The sequence below is a fragment of the Bufo gargarizans genome, chromosome 1 (assembly GCF_014858855.1).
Source record: "Bufo gargarizans isolate SCDJY-AF-19 chromosome 1, ASM1485885v1, whole genome shotgun sequence".
Classification (NCBI taxonomy): Eukaryota; Metazoa; Chordata; class Amphibia; order Anura; family Bufonidae; genus Bufo; species Bufo gargarizans.
The window spans coordinates 619,877,445-619,896,054 of NC_058080.1; positions in this window are offsets into that span (position 1 = coordinate 619,877,445).

Here is an 18,610-nt window from a genome sequence, read left to right on the forward strand (position 1 = left end):
CGATAGTGCCTTCAATAGTGCCACTTTTAAGTAGTCCCATTTCTCCTGGACTCCATTGAAACTGTTCCAATCTGATAGGGACTCGTATATCACTAATCTTATTTTAGAAAAGTCATTTTTTCTGAAATCTAAATCCTTTAGTATTCTGTCTGCACCTTGTAAACTGTTTTACTATTTTTTTTTTTTTGGCAAGTAAGGTAGTTTTGCAAATGTATTCTACAAATGGGTCTTCATTTACCTAATCCGCCTAGGGGACAAAAACTACCATCTCCTGACCCTGTTTCTCTGCCATCACTAGTGATGAGCAGCAGGGGCTATATTCGAATTCGCAATATTTCACAAATATTTTGTAAAATATTCATCATATATTCGCAAATTTTGAGAATTCGAGATTATTTTATTGAATGCGAAAAATCAGTAATGTAAAAATCGCGTAATGCGAATTCGGAACGCGAAATACAGGCGTGGGTCACTTTGGCTAAATTTTTCAAGCTGCTAGAAGTTTCATGAGTTTCTCCTGAGACTAGAGACAATGGTTGGCGCGGCAGAACATTACAATAGCTCTATATGCAGATAGCGTCAAGTGCTCCAATATATTCACGATGTGCAACTTCACATTTTAGCAGGTCTGACTACAGATTACTGATTGGTGCACTATGTATTGTTGTGGACTTGACATTGCTTCCTTCTCATTGGCCCACAAGCAGGAAGCAGAGAGGAATCATGTGTTCAGATGGAACAAAAATGCTGAATATTCAATATAACGAATATATAGCACTATATTCTAAATATTTGTGAATTCTCGAAGTGGCGATATTTGCGATAAAAATTCGCTATTCGAATATTCGTGCTCAACACTAGCCATCATGCGTTGCACTGTGACCTGAATGACTGGTCCTGACATGATCTGATCCAGCATTGTGACTAAACCAAACTCCAGTCCAGCGCTGTGAAGATCTGCCCCAGGCCCTGACTGTGCTCTGCCACAGCAGAGTTGCCAACCAGAATTTTTCTTTTTTCTGGACAAATTATACCAAAATGACAGACACCGAACATTTTTTATGGACAATTTGGAAAATCATAGCTCAGTATACTGTTTAAAACTTATTACCAGCATTTATTGTGAGCTGTATAATGATGATAATTACCACCAAAATAATCTAGTCAAGAACCACCAGCCTAAAAAAAAAAAGTTCACGGACACATCTATGCAGGCATGGGGACACTATTCAGATTCTTGATATAGGTCCCAATGATTTTTATGTACATCGGAGGAGACCTCACCTGGGAGGCCCTGGTAAACCAGAATATGTTGGCGTACCATAACAATTTCCCCCAATCCAAAGAGTTCCTCTTCGTTAGAGATAGCTTACTCTACTACTTAAAGGGGTGTCTTTTACTTATGACCTGTTCTCTGGATAGGTTATTACTTTCTGATCGGTGGGGGTCTGATCTGGGGACCCCTGCTGATCAGCTGTTTGAGAAAGCAGCGATGCTCGCAGTAGCGATGCGGTCTTCTCCAGTTTTTCCTAGGCCTCGTGACGTCACGCTCATCGGTCATGTGGCCTACGTGCAGCTCAGTCTCATTCAAGTGAACAAACTGTGCTGTGATACCAAGCACAGCCGCTATACAAGGTACATGTTTCAGAAGACATGTCAGATAAAAATATCAGATCTCTGCTAGAGGAAACATTTTGTAACAAGACATTCAGTACATGCATAGTATATAATTGAAAGCAGATGAGGGACGTGAAGTGGGTTCACCCAGTAAAAACCTGCATTTACAGTGTGGGAAGGTGGTGTGCGGCTGCCCAGTAATAGTTATCAGACCAAGATAATATTAGACAGTCTGCTTGATGACTCAAGGATGACAAGAATAGCATGAATTTGTTTGGTTTACATGGTCCTAGAAGGTATAAATAGTGTTGAGTAAAAGTTTTAGATAGTTAGAATTGCTGTATTTTCATGTTTTAAAGCACAAGAAATGTAGTACAAAAAATTATTTTATAAAAAATGTATAGTGATTTATGATGATAATAGCTTTTCATGTAGGGTCATATTTACAACAAAGCACATGAGGGCACGTGACTGGGGTGTCAGGAAGGAAGGGGGGCAGCACTTCACAGAGGAAATTTATGATTTATGTTGATTCCTAAACCTTAATGCTGCTTCTTATGTCTCTTATCATTAACTTTTGTTTATTGTAGCTATAAGTCAGGAGATTTAGGGTGCCTTCAAATGCTGCGGATTCTGTTGCAGAATTTTCTGCAACTGAAAGTCAGTTGGGAATGGGGCTTGCAGAAATACAGGTGCTTTCCATCCCATTTAAATGAATAGAACTAATTTCCATTCGCAGAAATTTCTGCAACAAAATCTGCAGCTTGTGAACACTGTTAACTTCCTCAGGAAGTCAGTGAAATGCCTTTGCCTAAGGCCTCTTGCACACAACCGTGGTGTGTTTTGCGGTCTGCAAATTGCGGATCTGCAAAATACAGATGGCGTCCGTGCGCGTTACGCAATTTGCGGAACGGCACGGACAGCCTTCAATATAAATGCCTATTCTTGTCCTCAAAGCGCGGACACGAATAGGACATGCTATATTTTTTTTTTGCAGGGCCACAGAATGGAGCAACGGATGCAGACAGCACACGGAGTGCTGTCCGCCTCTTTTACGGCACCATTTAAGTGAATGGGTCCGCATCCGAGCCGCCAAAACGGTGGCTCGGATACGGACCAAAACAACGGCCGTGTGCATGAGGCCTTATTCACACATCACTGTTTTAGTCAGTTATTTTCATCAGTGATTGTGAGCCAAAACCAGATGCGGCTCTAAACACAGGACAAGTGCAGATCTTTCCCTTATACCTGATGTCTGTGGAGGCTCCACTCCTGGTTTTGGCTCAAAATCACAGATGGAAATCACTGACCAAAATACTGACGTGTGAATGAGGCTTAAAGGGATTCTGTCACCAAGTTTTAGGCTATAGAGCTGCGGACATGCACGGCTAGATCGCTGCTAGCATGTCTGCAATACACCTATAGGGCCGTGTGCTTTTGTTTTCTTTTTAAAAAAAAGGATTTTAGAGATATGTAAATTAGTCTTGCAAGGTGACCAAGGGGCTGTACGAACCTTCCTGGTGCCCAGCACCGCCTATGTCCTCCAAATCTCCTCCTTTCGTCTTTGATACATAGCCGTAATCTCGCGATGCGCGAGCTCGTGCATGCGCAGTTCCTTCCCTGAGGCTGATGCCAGCACAGGGAAGGAACACTATACTGGCACTGCGCATACGCGAGCTCGCACATTGCAAGATTACAGCTATCTAACAGAATCACTTTAAGGGTTATATTTTCTGACAGGGTGCTGCAGTTAAAGGGGCTATCCAAAATGTAAAATATGCCCCCAATGCCTGGGCCTTTCATATAGATGATATTTACCTCGCTCCCGAGCACCCATGCAGCTCTTGCTCCAGGCATGGCCACCGATTCATATCGGGTGATGCTAGGGAGGCTCGTCCCGTCGCGTCCTGCTATTGGCTGCTTTCCTCATTGTCGGATGTTTTGATCCGCACAACGGGGAGATGCAACGGCAGCCTTGCAAGGAGCATGCTGGGGTCCGGCCACCACTATGCGCTCTCACCTTAGTAGTGAATGGGAATGCACCGTGCTCCCATTCATTTCTATGGGGCCTACGGAAATAGCCGAGCCAGCACTCTGCTATTTTTGGTCAGCCCCATAGAAATGAATGGAGGGCAGCTGCACATGCGCAGTGTAGGTCTGGGTCCCAGAAATGGCGACCCAAACCTATCAGACAACGGGAGCATATCCTAGCGATATGCCCCCATTGTCCCAGATGGGAATACCCCTTTAAGTGAAATGCTATGGATGCTTTTGACATGGAAAAATTATTTTTACATTCAAAAGTGGTTGCTTTGAATAAAAAAATTTAAAAAATCAATTCGTTCATTCAGTTTCAGACCAACTTGATAGTTAGTTTATAACCTGCTCCTAGTTTCAGCTGTTTCTCATGTGGACATGTTCCACCTAGTAATACATACTAAATATGTGTCCAGGATGCTGATGTTTTATAACCTGCTCCTAGTTTCAGCTGTTTCTCATGTGGACATGTTCCTCCTAGTAATACATGCTAAATATGTGTCCAGGATGCTGATGTCTCCACTAGCTCTCAAGAATCAGCACAGCTATATTACTCTACTAAGTTCTTCTTCTACAACTCATGAGATCTCACTTGTGCTGACACTGATGCTGAGGTGTGTGTCATGTCTCCCGTCCCCTGCCTAGTTTTCCATGGGTGCTTTGCTTTTCTTAGCTATAGACTTGGACACAGCATATGTGATTCTTGACCTGTAAACTGCTTCCTCCCTATCTAAACCCTGTGTGCACTGGCCTTCTTGGATATTTACAAAACTCTCCACACATCTACCATGTACAAACTCCTCCCCCTCCCTGCCACTATCTCTAACAATGAGAGAAAGGAAAGAGCAGAGAGAGCTATTAGAAACAGGAGCAGTGCTCTGATGGCTTTTTGTCATATTTAGCAGTACCATCTGCCTGCCGATTGCACTGCATTTCTTGGTGACAGGTCCTCCTTAAAGGGGTTGTCTAACCTCATCATGTCCTCTTTATTATGTGTATAACTGTATGTTAAGTGATTTAATAATGTATGTCGATTTTCCATTATGCCTCTCTGACCCATTAGTTGACATTTTCAAACCTTGACCGAGACCCTGCTTGTTTCTAGTGGTTACGGCCACCTCCGCAATGTAGCAGCAGTGGCTGCGCTTGCATACTGTAAGCGAAATGGACAGCTTTTCTAGTGGCTGGGAATCACAGGAGTGAGCTTGCATAGAGGCCAACGCATGGGCATTTAGCCCGCCACCTCATTTCTCTAATTGCCTAAGCTCCTGTATCTGGTTGTACCTCATTTCACCTATAGAACATCTCCAGGGCATGTGCTACAGCCTTGGAGCTGTTGTATACAACTATTACTATGGAAAAAAAAGAAACTACTGAAGGTCCGCTATGCCAAGGCTGCTAATCAACCTAATACACTATCAGCCTCGGGATATTCGTAAGTGTTGGCCTGTGCCATCACTCAAATAAAGTGGCCCCTGCCAGCTAAGAAATGGCGCTCGCAGACCTGCAGAGAAGCGAGCAAAGCAGGAGGTAGCAGTGAGATGACATCCATTTCTCACAGTAGAAACAGACTATGTTATAATAAATAGTGATGAGCATCAGGGGATATATTCAAATTTGCGATATTTCACGAATATTTTGTAGAATATTCATCATATATTCGCGAATTCGAGATTATTTTATTGAATGCGAAAAATCGGCAATGTAAAAATTGCGTAATGCAAATTCGTAACGCGAAATACCGGCGTGGGTCACTTTGGCTACATTTTTCAAGCTGGTATAAGTTTCCTGAGACTGGAGAAAAATGGTTGGCACGGCAGAACATTAGAATAGCTTTATATGCAGATAGAGTCAAGTGCTCCAATATATTTGCTATTGCGCTAATATTTTTTCGCACTACGTGCAACTTCACATTTTAGCAGGTCTGACTACAGATTACTGATTGGTGCACTAAGTATTGTTGTGAACTTGACATTGCTTCCTTTTCATTGGCCCACAAGCAAGAAGCAGAGCGGAATCATGTGTTCAGATGGAAAAAAATGCTGAATATTCGATATAACGAATATATAGCACTATATTCTAAATATTCACAAATTCTCAAAGTGGTGATATTCGCGATAAAAATTTGCTATTTGAATATTCCTGCTCAACACTAATAATAAATAGACTCTATATGATTCTCCTCAGGTAGGAAAGTGGATGTGTGACCATTTGTTTGTGACGTCATATGAAACAGATATGCTTTTTCGATGCAAGTGCAGTAGTTTATTGAATCAAGGCTTATAGCCTTGTTTTTTTATGTGATTTAATAAATGCTAGTTTCCCTGCGTTCTCCAGTTTATTAAATAATTGATTAAATAAGATTTCCCTGATTCTGGTCCAAATGATAGTAACAAATATGATAGATGATACCACAAGTACCACAGGCTAATAACGTCCTTGACCAGTTTAATAGTTCTTAGGGGAAGAATGATCAGGGCTTGTTACAGCTCAAATGTAAACACCCTCTGATAACCGGGTGTCCAAAATAATAATAGGACAAGATGTTGCCCGGCTACCACCGTGAATTGGTGAAAGATAATAGATAACACAAGATAATTAAGGTATATATAAATTCCCAGGGCGTTGGTAACTTTGTATTGAGGTTGGGGGTTGGGTGGAGAGTGAGGCACATGAATAGGGGTATTAGGGATGATTCTCTCCCTGTACCCACCCTATAATAGTCCTCTGCCCAGGGATGAGCCCTGATGGTGGGATCACCCTGTCCCCGTACCTACCCTGTCTAGCCCTGTGTCACCCTGTACAGTGGGAATTTATAATACAGTTGATGTCAATGTTTTACCCCTTTATTTTATATATAACCCCGATGCGTTTCCCCACGTTTTGGTTCATCAGGGGGTCGGTTTAAAAGATAATAGATAACATCATGCAGGATGAAAAAAACAGATAATATTAGATATATTTACTGTGTCCTGGTCGATACCATGATAGGGCAGGCCATGTAGGAGAAACTGAGAGTTCGTATGTTTTCTCCTGTAGAAAGGGAGATGTCACCTAGGGAAAAGAGGATATCCACAACATCTACAGCGGTTCCTTTTTTAGGACAGGGTCAACCACCCTACCAACTATGGGACAGAACCAAATAGACAGCACGGTCCATAATAGTAAAGACCTACAGATCATTAATTTGTCTACGAGAGACCTAAATACCGCAGAGATCACAGTATTGAAAAAGGGACTTTCATTTGTCCCAACGACTGAGTTTAGGATCTTCACTTGGATAAAAGACCTTGACCTATTCTGTAGAAAACTCAGGTGGAGGAAATACTTTGACGTCTCAAATCAACAATCCTATGATATACTAGGGATACAGGACTGCGATCTGGCAGATCTTGCAATCTTAATGGATCTATGGGAGGAGGGTTCCAAAAAACCAGGAGAAGGTCCCTTCACTAAACTTCGCCCCCTAAAAGTAGGAAAATGCCTCCACCACTTAATTACGAACATATCGACATCTTCCAACAACTGGTCACCAAAGAACTGGAAACAATAAAAATGCCCCATTCACATGGCAGAAATTTGACTAAAGGTGAATTTGAGGCCTTGAGGACACTGGAAAAAGATAATTCCATTGTCATCAAGCCCTCTGATAAAGGGGGAAATCTGGTGATCATGAATCATGATATGTATAAAAAAATGTGTATGAATCTCCTGAGGGACAAAAGTGGTTATCGGATTTTAGCCAGTGACCCGACAGATATGTATCTAACAGAACTTCAGCAAGGTGAAAAACTGGTCAGCACAATTTTCAGAAAATCAACGGCAACAAATTCCATACTACATTGGGGAAGCCACCACCCCACTCCACAAAAAAGAGGTATCCCAAGGGGACAATATCTGAGGATTCGCAGGAACTGTTCGGGTCTAAACGACTTTCAATGCGAATCAAGGAAACTCTACAAGAGAATGACCGACAGGGGGTACCCTAAGAGTACACTAAGAGACGCATTTCAGCAGGCCCTGGCAACAGATAGAGAAACCCTACTTATCCCCAAAACACGTGGGGATGATAGTGGGACAGAGACACGTCTCATCTCCACATTTGACATGGCCAACACTGAGATAAAGACCATCTTAAATAAATATTGGCCAATCTTGCAGATGGACACAAGTGTCGCCAAGGACATCTCACCTTACCCAAGCGTAACCTATCGAAGAGGTCAGAGTCTCAGAGATAGACTGGTACACAGCCACTACATGCCCCCATCCCCACCAGGAACGTGGCTTGATCGTCGTCCCACTGGTATGTTTAAATGTGGGACTTGTAAAATTTGCCCTTTCATTTCTACAGGCAAGTCGATTACATGCTCGGCCACCCAAAAGGTATTTATCATCCGGGACTTCATTAATTGCAAAAGCAAAGGGGTAATTTATATATGTCGTTGCCCCTGTCCCAAGGACTATATTGGAAAGACCTTTAGGGAATTAAGGAAAAGGGTGGGCGAGCATGTAAACGATATAAAAAATAACAGAATTACACCATGTACATGAATATCATTCAGGGGACCCCCGCTCACTCAGCTTCTCGGCATTGGAACTTGTACCCATGTCTCCAAGGATCTACAGATGCCGTTCGCAAGCACCGGCCGGCCTTAACGAACGATTGACCTTTACTTGTTTTTTGTAAAGTTTCTTTATACCTCATAAACCTTAAAAGAGACATTCGAAAGATCGGGAGTCTCTTTTCTCCACACTTGCCTCTATTTTTTCTGAATAATTAATATTTAAAAAAAAGGTCTCTAAGTGGTCATGTGTACATAATGTACTCAATATATTATATCAAAAGGGTCCGAGCTATATCAGGCCAAACCCGGTTAAATTATCTTCTATCTCAATAAGGGTACTTTCACACTTGCGTTGTTTGATTCCGGCAGGTAGTTCCGTTGCCTGAACTGCCTGCCTGATCAGGCAAACTGTATGCAAACTGATGTCATTTTTTCTGACTGATCAGGCATTTTTCAGACTAATCAGGATCCTGATCAGTCAGAAAAATGCCTGATCAGTCAGAAAAATGCCTGATCAGTCAGAAAAATGCCTGATCAGTCAGAAAAATGCATTGCAATACCGGATCCGTTTTTCCGGTGTCATCAGGCAAAACGGATCCGTTTTTTTTTTTTTTTTTTTCATTTTTAAAGGTCTGCGCATGCGCAGACCGGAATGACGGATCCGGTATTCCGGTATTTTGAATGCCGGATCCGGCACTAATACATTCCTATGGAAAAAAATGCCGGATCCGGCATTCAGGCAAGTCTTCAGTTTTTTTCGCCGGAGATAAAACCGTAGCATGCTGCGGTTTTCTCTTTTGCCTGATCAGTCAAAACGACTGAACTGAAGACATCCTGATGCAAACTGAACGGATTACTCTCCATTCAGAATGCATGGGGATATGCCTGATCAGTTATTTTCCGGTATAGAGCCCCTGTGACGGAACTCTATGCCGGAAAAGAAAAACGCAAGTGTGAAAGTACCCTAATAGTTATTTCGTCTGATCAGGTGATTGCGTTGATCATTTATACGTATCTACCGATCAGAATAGCTATAGCCTTGAAATGAATCTGTCCTGTCACTGTTTTGCTGTTTTATAAATATGGAGGGGTCTATATTATCGATGGAGATATAGGGATGATGTAAATAAAGAGGTCAGTCCAAGTGACATGCATATGGCTGTTTCATATGGCACATCTAGTGTGTTCAAATTGAACATGCCAGACAAAACCTCACCCCCTAAAAAACAACTACTTAACACTAAGCGGCCCCCCCCCGAAAACGCATAGAAAGCGCCGAACAGAAGAATTATATTGAAATATTCGGGTGCTAAAATCGGATACATCGTACCTGCGATTATAGCAACAGGGGAGGACCTGGCATCGCTATCCCGGAAATGACGTCTGCGGTTCAGCAGACCGGAAGCGATGCATGCGTTCCAGGGGACCGGAAGTAGCGGCGCATGACACCAACTGGATACGCGGATCCATTCAGGAAAGGGCGCCTCTCCACTTATCAGTTAAATACAGCGCGATTATAGGGATGCCTCACTGCCCCATCAGACACGGCAGATGGCAGTCCAGGCCACAGGGGGACACCTAACATGTAAGTCATCAATAATTGGAAACGTCTATGAGCAATTTCTACTATATAGCGAAAACATCAACAGTGGGCTCTTGTGTGATATCCTCTTATCCCTAGGTGACATCTCCCTTTCTACAGGAGAAAACATACGAACTCTCAGTTTCTCCTACATGGCCTGCCCCATCATGATATCGACCAGGACACAGTAAATATATCTAATATTATCAGTTTTTTTCATCCTGCATGATGTTATCTATTATCTTTTAAACCGACCCCCTGATGAACCAAAACGTGGGGAAATGCGTCGGGGTTATATATAAAATAAAGGGGTAAAACATTGACATCAACTGTATTATAAATTCCCACTGTACAGGGTTACACAGGGCTAGACAGGGTAGGTACGGGGACAGGGTGATCCCACCATCAGGGCTCATCCCTGGGCAGAGGACTATTATAGGGCGGGTACAGGGAGAGAATCATCCCTAATACCCCTATTCATGTGCCCCACTCTCCTCCCAACCCCCAACCTCAATACAAAGTTACCAACGCCCTGGGAATTTATATATACCTTAATTATCTTGTGTTATCTATTTTCTTTCACCAATTCACGGTGGTAGCTGGGCAACATCTTGTCCTATTATTATTTTGGACACCCGGTTATCAGGGTGTTTACATTTATGCTTTTTAAATAAAAATTAATAAAAGCGATTTTTTAAAGGGTCCATTTCCAGGTTAAAAATTCACTTATACGGACACCTATACTAACTGTATATTTAATTCTACAATAATTTTCTTGTTACAGCTCAACCTATTGTTAATGGGGCACGGACCAGGAAGACAGGTATGCAAAGGTATGCACCTGCCTAAGGTGCCACCTTGCTACCCATAAGGGGGGCACAATTTTAGCTGGAAAAAAAACAACTTTGCATATAGAGATAGCTGTCAGTCACTGAGAGGACCACCTCCTTGACTTAAAAGGCCTTAATGGGTATAGAGTTAAATGTATAAATTACAAGTTATACTGAATATTTTCCCACTAAACTATATATCAATCTATTTAGTTCCCCCTTCTTAATATAATGCTGCATGTAGCTTACATTGCATATTCATGGTGACAGGTTCCCTTTAAGCCTTCTCAAACATGACATTTACCCTGGGTATGAAGTTATGAATGGATTAATAGACAAGGACTGCAAGTATCAGCACACTGCCATGCTCAAAGACACTTGCAAACACTGGAAACATGAACAAATGCGAATTGCATAACTGCTATGCTTACTGTATGAAAATAAGAAGCTGTTTGAGCACATTTTTTATCAAAATTGTGTGGGCCTATCTACCAGTGACAAGGTGGCTTCCAGCAGACGGAGCCTACATTAACAAACTTGCCTCTCCTGGGCTTTTGGCCTACACAATTTAGAGCATTGTAGAAACCAGCTATATTATACTCTGATTAGATGCCCTGGGCAGATAATGCATGGTCCAAAGGGGGCATCCACTCCCCCAAATGTACAATGCATGACTAGATTAACAGGATGCAGAGACAATGCTGCTCACAGTCACAGGGTAACATAGTAACATAGTACATAAGGCCAACAAAAATACATTTGTCCATCCAGTTCGGCCTGTTATCCTGCAAGTTGATCCAGAGGAAGGCAAAAAAAAAAAAACTGTGAGGTAGACGCCAATTTTCACCACTTAAGGGGAAAAAAATTCCTTCCCGACTCCATTCAGGCAATCAGATAACTCCCTGGATCAACGACCCATCTCTAGTAGCTATAGCCTGTAATATTATTACACTCCACAAATACATCCAGGCCCCTCTTGAACTCTTTTAGTGATCTCATCATCACCACCTCCTCAGGCAGAGAGTTCCATAGTCTCACTGCTCTTACCGTAAAGAATCCTCTTCTATGTTTGTGTACAAACCTTCTTTCCTCCAGACGCAGAGGATGTCCCCTCGTCACAGTCACAGTCCTGGGGATAAATAGATGATGGGAGAGATCTCTGTACTGACCCCTGATATATTTATACATAGTAATTAAATCTCCCCTCAGTTGTCTTTTTTCTAAAATAAATAACCCTAATTTTGATAATCTTTCAGGGTACTGTAGTTCCCTCATTCCAGTTATTACTTTAGTTGCCCTCCTCTGAATCCTCTCCAGCTCTGCTATGTCTGCCTTGTTCACAGGAGACCAGAACTGTACACAGTACTCCATGTGTGGTCTGACCAGAGATTTGTAAAGTGGTAGGACTATGTTCTCATCACAGGCATCTATGCCCCTTTTGATGCAACCCATTATCTTATTGGCCTTGGCAGCAGTTTTTACAGCTTAGTTTGCTGTTCACTAAAATTCCTAGGTAATTTTCCATGTCAGTGTTACCCAGTGTTTTATCATTTAGTATGTACGGGTGACTTGCATTATTCCTTCCCATGTGCATAACCTTACATTTGTCAGCGTTAAACCTCATCTGCCACCTCTCTGCCCAAGCCTCCAATCTATCCAGATCCATCTGTAGCAGTATACTGTCCTCTTCCGTGTCAATTACTTTACTGTGCAAGCCTTCTACAAGATCATTAATAAATATATTGAAGAGGATAGGGCCCAGTACTGACCCCTGAGGTACCCCACTAGTGACAGTGAAACAATCTGAGTGTGTACCATTAATAACCACCCTCTGTTTTCTATTACTGAGCCAGTTACTTACCCACATACAGAAATTTTCTCCCAGTCCGAGCATTCTCATTTTATATACTAACCTTTTATGCGGTACAGTGTCAAATGCTTTGGAGAAGTCCAGATATACGACATCCATTGATTCGCCGCTGTCAAGTCTAGAACTTACCTCCTCATAGAAACTGACTAAATTAGTTTGGCATGACCAATCCCTCATGAAGCCATGCTGATATAGTGTTATTTGCTTATTTTCATTTAGGTGCTCCAAGATAGCATCTCTTAGAAAACCTTCAAACATTTTATCCACGACGGATGTTGAACTTACCGGCCTATCGTTTCCAGGCTCTGTTTTTGGACCCTTTTTAAAATTGGCACCACATTTGCTATGCCCCAATCCTGTGGCACACTCCCTGTCACTATAGAGTCCTTAAATATCAGAAATAAGGGTCTGGCTATGACATTACTTAATTCTCTTAGGATACGGGGGTGTATGCCATCTGGTCCTGGCAATTTGTGTATTTTAATCTTTTTAAGATGCCGCTGTACTTCTTCCTGGGTCAGACAAGGCACTTTTAATGGGGAATTTACTTTTACATTCTGCATTTCATCTGACAGTTTATTTTATTCAGTGAATACAGTGGAGAAAAAAATATTTAATAGCTTTACTTTCTCCTCATCGCTCTCTGCAACTCCCCCCTCATCACTCTATAAAGGGCCGACACCTTCAGATTTATACTTTTTACCATTTATATAATTGAAGAACATTTTAGGGTTAGTTTTGCTCTCTTTGGCAATTAATCTCTCGGTCGCTAGTTTGGCCACTTTTATTAGTTTTTTAGGCTACTTTCACACTCTGATCTGCACAAACACATCCGTTCAGAACGGATCCGTTTGTATTATCTTTAACATAGCCAAAACGGATCCGTCTTGAACACCATTGAAAGTCAATGGGGGACAGATCAGTTTTCTATTGTGCCATATTGTGTCAGTGAAAACGGATCCGTCCCCATTGACTTATATTGTGTGTCAGGACGGATCCGTTTGGCTCCGTTTTGTCAGACGGACACCAAAACGCTGCAAGCAGTGTTTTGGTGTCTACCTCCAAAGCGGAATGGAGGAGGAACGGAGCCAAACTGAGCCAAACTGATGCATTCTGAGCAGATCCTTATCCATTCAGAATGCATTAAGGGCAAAACTGATCCGTTTTGGACCGCTTGGAGAGATCCCTGAACGGATCTCACAAACGGAAACCAAGATGCCAGTGTGAAAGTAGCCTTACATATTCAATTTTTTTCCTTATAGTTTAGTTTTTCAGTGCTTCCTTTTAGTGATTTACGTGCTTTCCTTTTGTCATTTATTGCTTTCTTTACAGTTCTATTTATCTACATTGGTTAATACTAAGTCTAGTATGGCCGACCCTCTAGTTGGGTCCTGAACCAGTTGGGAAAGGTAATTGTCTTTGGTTATTACCAAGAACCTGTTTCCTTTATGAGATATACAAGTTTCAGTTTCCCAGTCTATATCTGGGTAGTTGAAGTCCCCCATGATAACGACCTCATTATGATTTGCCACCTCGTCTATCTCGTTTAGTAGTAGATTTTCTGTGGACTCTGGAATATTAGGTGGTTTATAGTAAACTCCTATTAATAATTTATTATTGTTTTTAGCGCCATGTATCTCTACACACAGTGACTCCACAGGTTCATGTCCCTCACTTATATCTTCGCGGAGTGTGGGCTTTAGACCGGACTTTACATAAAGGCAAACCCCTCCCCCTCTCCAGTTTTGGTGATCCTTTCTAAACAGACTGTAACCCTGTACATTAACTGCCCACTCATAGCTATCATCCAGCCATGTCTCAGTTATTCCCACTATGTCATAGTCCTCCTCACACATCACTAATTCCAGTTCCCCAGTTTTATTAGTCAGGCTTCTGGCATTAGTATACATACATTTAAGAGGGTTATGTATATTTTTTACCCTACACCTTTCCTTCTGAACTGTTCTAGTCCCTCCTTCCATCCCTCCCTCCAGTTAAATTGCCTTGCCCCAGGTCTCTATCTGCACTCTATCTTCAACTCCTATAACGTAATTACCCCCCCAGTCCCTAGTTTAAACTCTCCTCCAACCTTCTAGCCATCTTTTCCCCCAACACAGCTGCCCGTTCCCCATTGAGGTGCAGCCCAACCCTACGATAGAGCCTGTAGCCGAGAGAGAAGTCGGCCCTGTTCTTCAGGAACCCAAACCCCTCCTTCCTACACCAGTTCCTGAGCCACTTGTTAACCTCCCTAATATCCCGCTGCCTTTATTGTGTGGCTCCTGGTACAGACAGTATTTCAGAAAATACTACCTTTGAGGTCCTTGCCATAAGCTTTTGACCTAAATCCCTAAAATCATTTTTAAGGACGCTCCACCTACCTCTAACTTTGTCATTGATTCTGATATGGACCATGACCGCTGGATCTTCTCCAGCCCCTCCCAGTAATCTGTCAACCCGATCCGCGATGTGTTGAACTCGAGCGCCAGGAAGACAACACCGTTCCACGATCCCGGTCTTTGTGACAGATCTCCCTATCTGTACCCCTAATAATTGAGTCTCCCACTACCCGCACCTGTCTGGCATGCCCTGCTCTCCTGGTCCCGTGCTTACTGAAGCAGACATTCCCCTGACTGGCAGAGTAAGTGTCCGGCTGCAGCAGTGCTCTCTCTGAACTGACATCCCCCTCATCTTGAAACTTGTTGGGGTGTGTCAGATCAGGGCTAGCCTCCCTCGACCCCACTTTCTAACTGTTATCCAGCTAGCTACCTCACTTTTCTCAGCCTCCTCGCTACCACCCTCCCCCACATCTACCCCAAAGAGTGCTTGCTCAGTAATCAGCAAACTCTTTTCCAAATTGTCAACGCCTCTCAGTTTTGAAACTCGCTCGTTTAGATACTCAATGTGCTATTTCAAATGGGCAATTTGCTCACATTTGGAACAAATATATGCACCCTCAAATGGCTGTTCCAGGACTGCATACATTAGACAAGATGTGCACTGGACTGCACTGTCAATAATGGAACACATACTAAATGGGGATTAAGCTAGAAAAGAGAAAAATACAATATAATGATGTGAGGCCATTTTATGTTATGACAGTTCGGTAGAGGAATCTACCGACCACCGACGCCCCCCCCCCACCCCCGGCTCATTATACAAAGGGAAAAGTGTGTAGCTTCTGCCTGTGAGTGATTAACCCATTGTGTTGGTTAATTGTATCACATGTGTGTGTTTTCTGCCTGTAACTGCATGTAATTGGTGTATGTAAGAAACTGTCTCAGTCTTCCACAAGGTCCCCCATGGGAGTGTCCCTTGCTGGAAGACCTGCATAAAAGGCTGACATGTTGCCCAATTAAAGGTTCCTGTTGTACACTTCATGAAGTCTGGGCTCTTGTTTAGGGAACTATCTACTGGCTGGGGGAGGAACTACTTGGAAGCTGCATTCGTCCAGGGCCATTCCTATCCATACCTGAACTGCAACTATAATCCCTGAGGATCAGCAGTTTGTAAGGAATAGGCGAACAAGGTACTACAACTACCAGCATTCCTAACAAATGCAGTGATAAGAAACTGATTTACTGCAGTCCCCCACTAAAGTCCCTGAATCTGAGGTCACTTAATCTTCAAACACGCGAACGTTCACAAATCGCGTTATTTGCCTGCTTCTATAAATGGAGCTCTCAAAAGAGCCTGCTTTTTTCCCTTTGGATTCAAAGGACAGATTATTTTTCAAATGACCCATTAAAATAGAGGTATGCTAAAAATAGTTGGAGTTAAAGGGGTTTTCCAGGATCCTGTAAATAATGACCTATCCGATCCAGCTATTCCCTGCGGTTTCTGGCACTGGAACTAGCCCTTTGAATGGAACAGGAAGCATAGCTCCATTTAAAGTATAGTGGCTGTGCTGGGTTACTGCTCCTCAGATCCCACTGAAGTGATTGGGAGCTGATCTACAGTAATCCAGCAAGACCACTACACTTTGAACAGAGTGGTGCTTCCTGTTCCATTCATAGCTCCAGTGATGGGGGATACAGGGAACAGCTGATTGGTTGGGTTATGGGGTGTCAGATCCTCACTGATCACATATTAATGACCCATCCTGAGGGTAGGTCATCAATATCAGAAGTCTGGAAAATCGTTTTAAGCCTCCAGGCCATAATATGGGTTAGGTCTCCAAACCATACTTTTGCTCTGTACAACCTCTTAGTTATAAGAAGTCCTAATAAGCCACCTACAGAAATGTATGGGGCTATACTGTAAAAAGGGCATACACATACAAAATATATTTTACAGTCTGAGTAATACAGAATTTCAGAGAAAAAAAACAACTGAGGCATGGTCCACTGGATGCCATATTACAGACTCTGTATAAGCTCCCTACATATAGCTATCACGTCTGGTAAGGGAGGTACCAGACGTGTGGCGCAGAGGAAAGGGAGGACGGGTGCCCTGACACAAGGGAGAGGTAGGAGTGGTGACCCCTAACTCACCTAGCACTTGCACCTGGCTACCCTGACGTCCCTAGACGGGTTGCTCACCCATACGCCGATCACGTGCCTCGTCCCTGGCTTACCCTGAAATAAGCCCTAAGTAGTGAGTAGGGCGGTGGGAGCACTAGTCTTAACCTCTGACACCTAGGGTAACAGCAGGGAGTGGACAAACAATACAAACATCACATATAATCCCCGAAGGGAGACAACAGACAATAGGAAACAAACTGGAACAAACCGGAGATCCAACCACACTGGTTCCAACAGCTCCAGCAGGCTCCACAGCAACGCCACCTGAGGTCAGAATAGATATCCAGAAAGAAAGGTCTATATCTGGCAACAAGGAAAGTAGGAAGAGAGACTAAATAGTGGCTGGGAGTGGCAGACCCAGAACAGCTCAAAGGAAAACTGCCGAAACCTAGAAAGGACAAAAAGGATAGTAAACCAAAACAGGAAAACCTGGACCGGAATCCATTCCCACAACTAGGTCATGGAGCGATCCCTTGAAATCGGGCGAGTAGCCACCCGCTGCGACCTTCTGACCCCAGGCACCACAGGGTCCTCGATAGGTTGTGACAATAGCGTTTCCATTTGTGTGAGGCCTTAGGCCTAGTTTATATCACTACCAATATATAGAATTTATTAAACACCAATCATACATTTACAATTGCTATTATACCACAGAGGCATGAACAGGGCCTACAGTATGGAATCCTGCAGATAATTTTTTAAATTGTACATGCAGTGAGGAGGTAAATATGGCATTATCATCCGTGGCAGAAGCATTTATATAAACATGACAACCTGCCAATTGTAGTGCCAAACACTTATAATGCCAGGAAACACCCTTCTAAAATATGTAAAACATATAACTCAGACAGGGAGCTCAGTGATCTGTTTTTGCCTGCAGTTGAAGTATATTACCAGTAAGGATAACCGGCTTAAGTACTACAAAGCCCTAATATAATTGCATAATAATGTATGAACCTCTACAGTGTGACTTGTCTATTGAACTACTTGAGTAAGTACCAATCATGATGAAGCTTTCAATGAGACATTTGCGTGACAAGCTATGCCAGCTAAACTCAGCTGTTCTTGAGATGCCCATTAAAGGGGTTTTCTCACTTCAGTAAGTAGCATTTATCATGTAGAGAAAGTTAATACAAGGCACTTACTAATGTATTATTATTATCCATATTGCTTCCTTTGCTGGCTGGATTAACTTTTCCATCACATTATACACTGCTCGTTTCCATGGTTACAGACCACCCTGCAATCCATCAGTGGTGGTTGTGCTTGCACACTATAGGAAAAAGCGCCCGCCTCTCTTGTGGCTGGGACAGTGGGAGCGCACATAGGCTGACGCTTTTTCCTATATTGTGCAAGCACGACCACCACTGATGGATTGCAGGGTGGTCTGTAACCATGGAAACGAGCAGTGTATAATGTGATAGAGAAATGAATCCAGACAGCAAAGGAAGCAATATGGATAATAAAATATTGGAAGTGGCTTGTATTAACTTTCTCTACATGATAAATGTCACTTTCTGAAGTGAGACAACCCCTTTAGGCTACTTTCACACTTGCGTTCAGAGCAGATCCGTCTGAGACGGATCCGC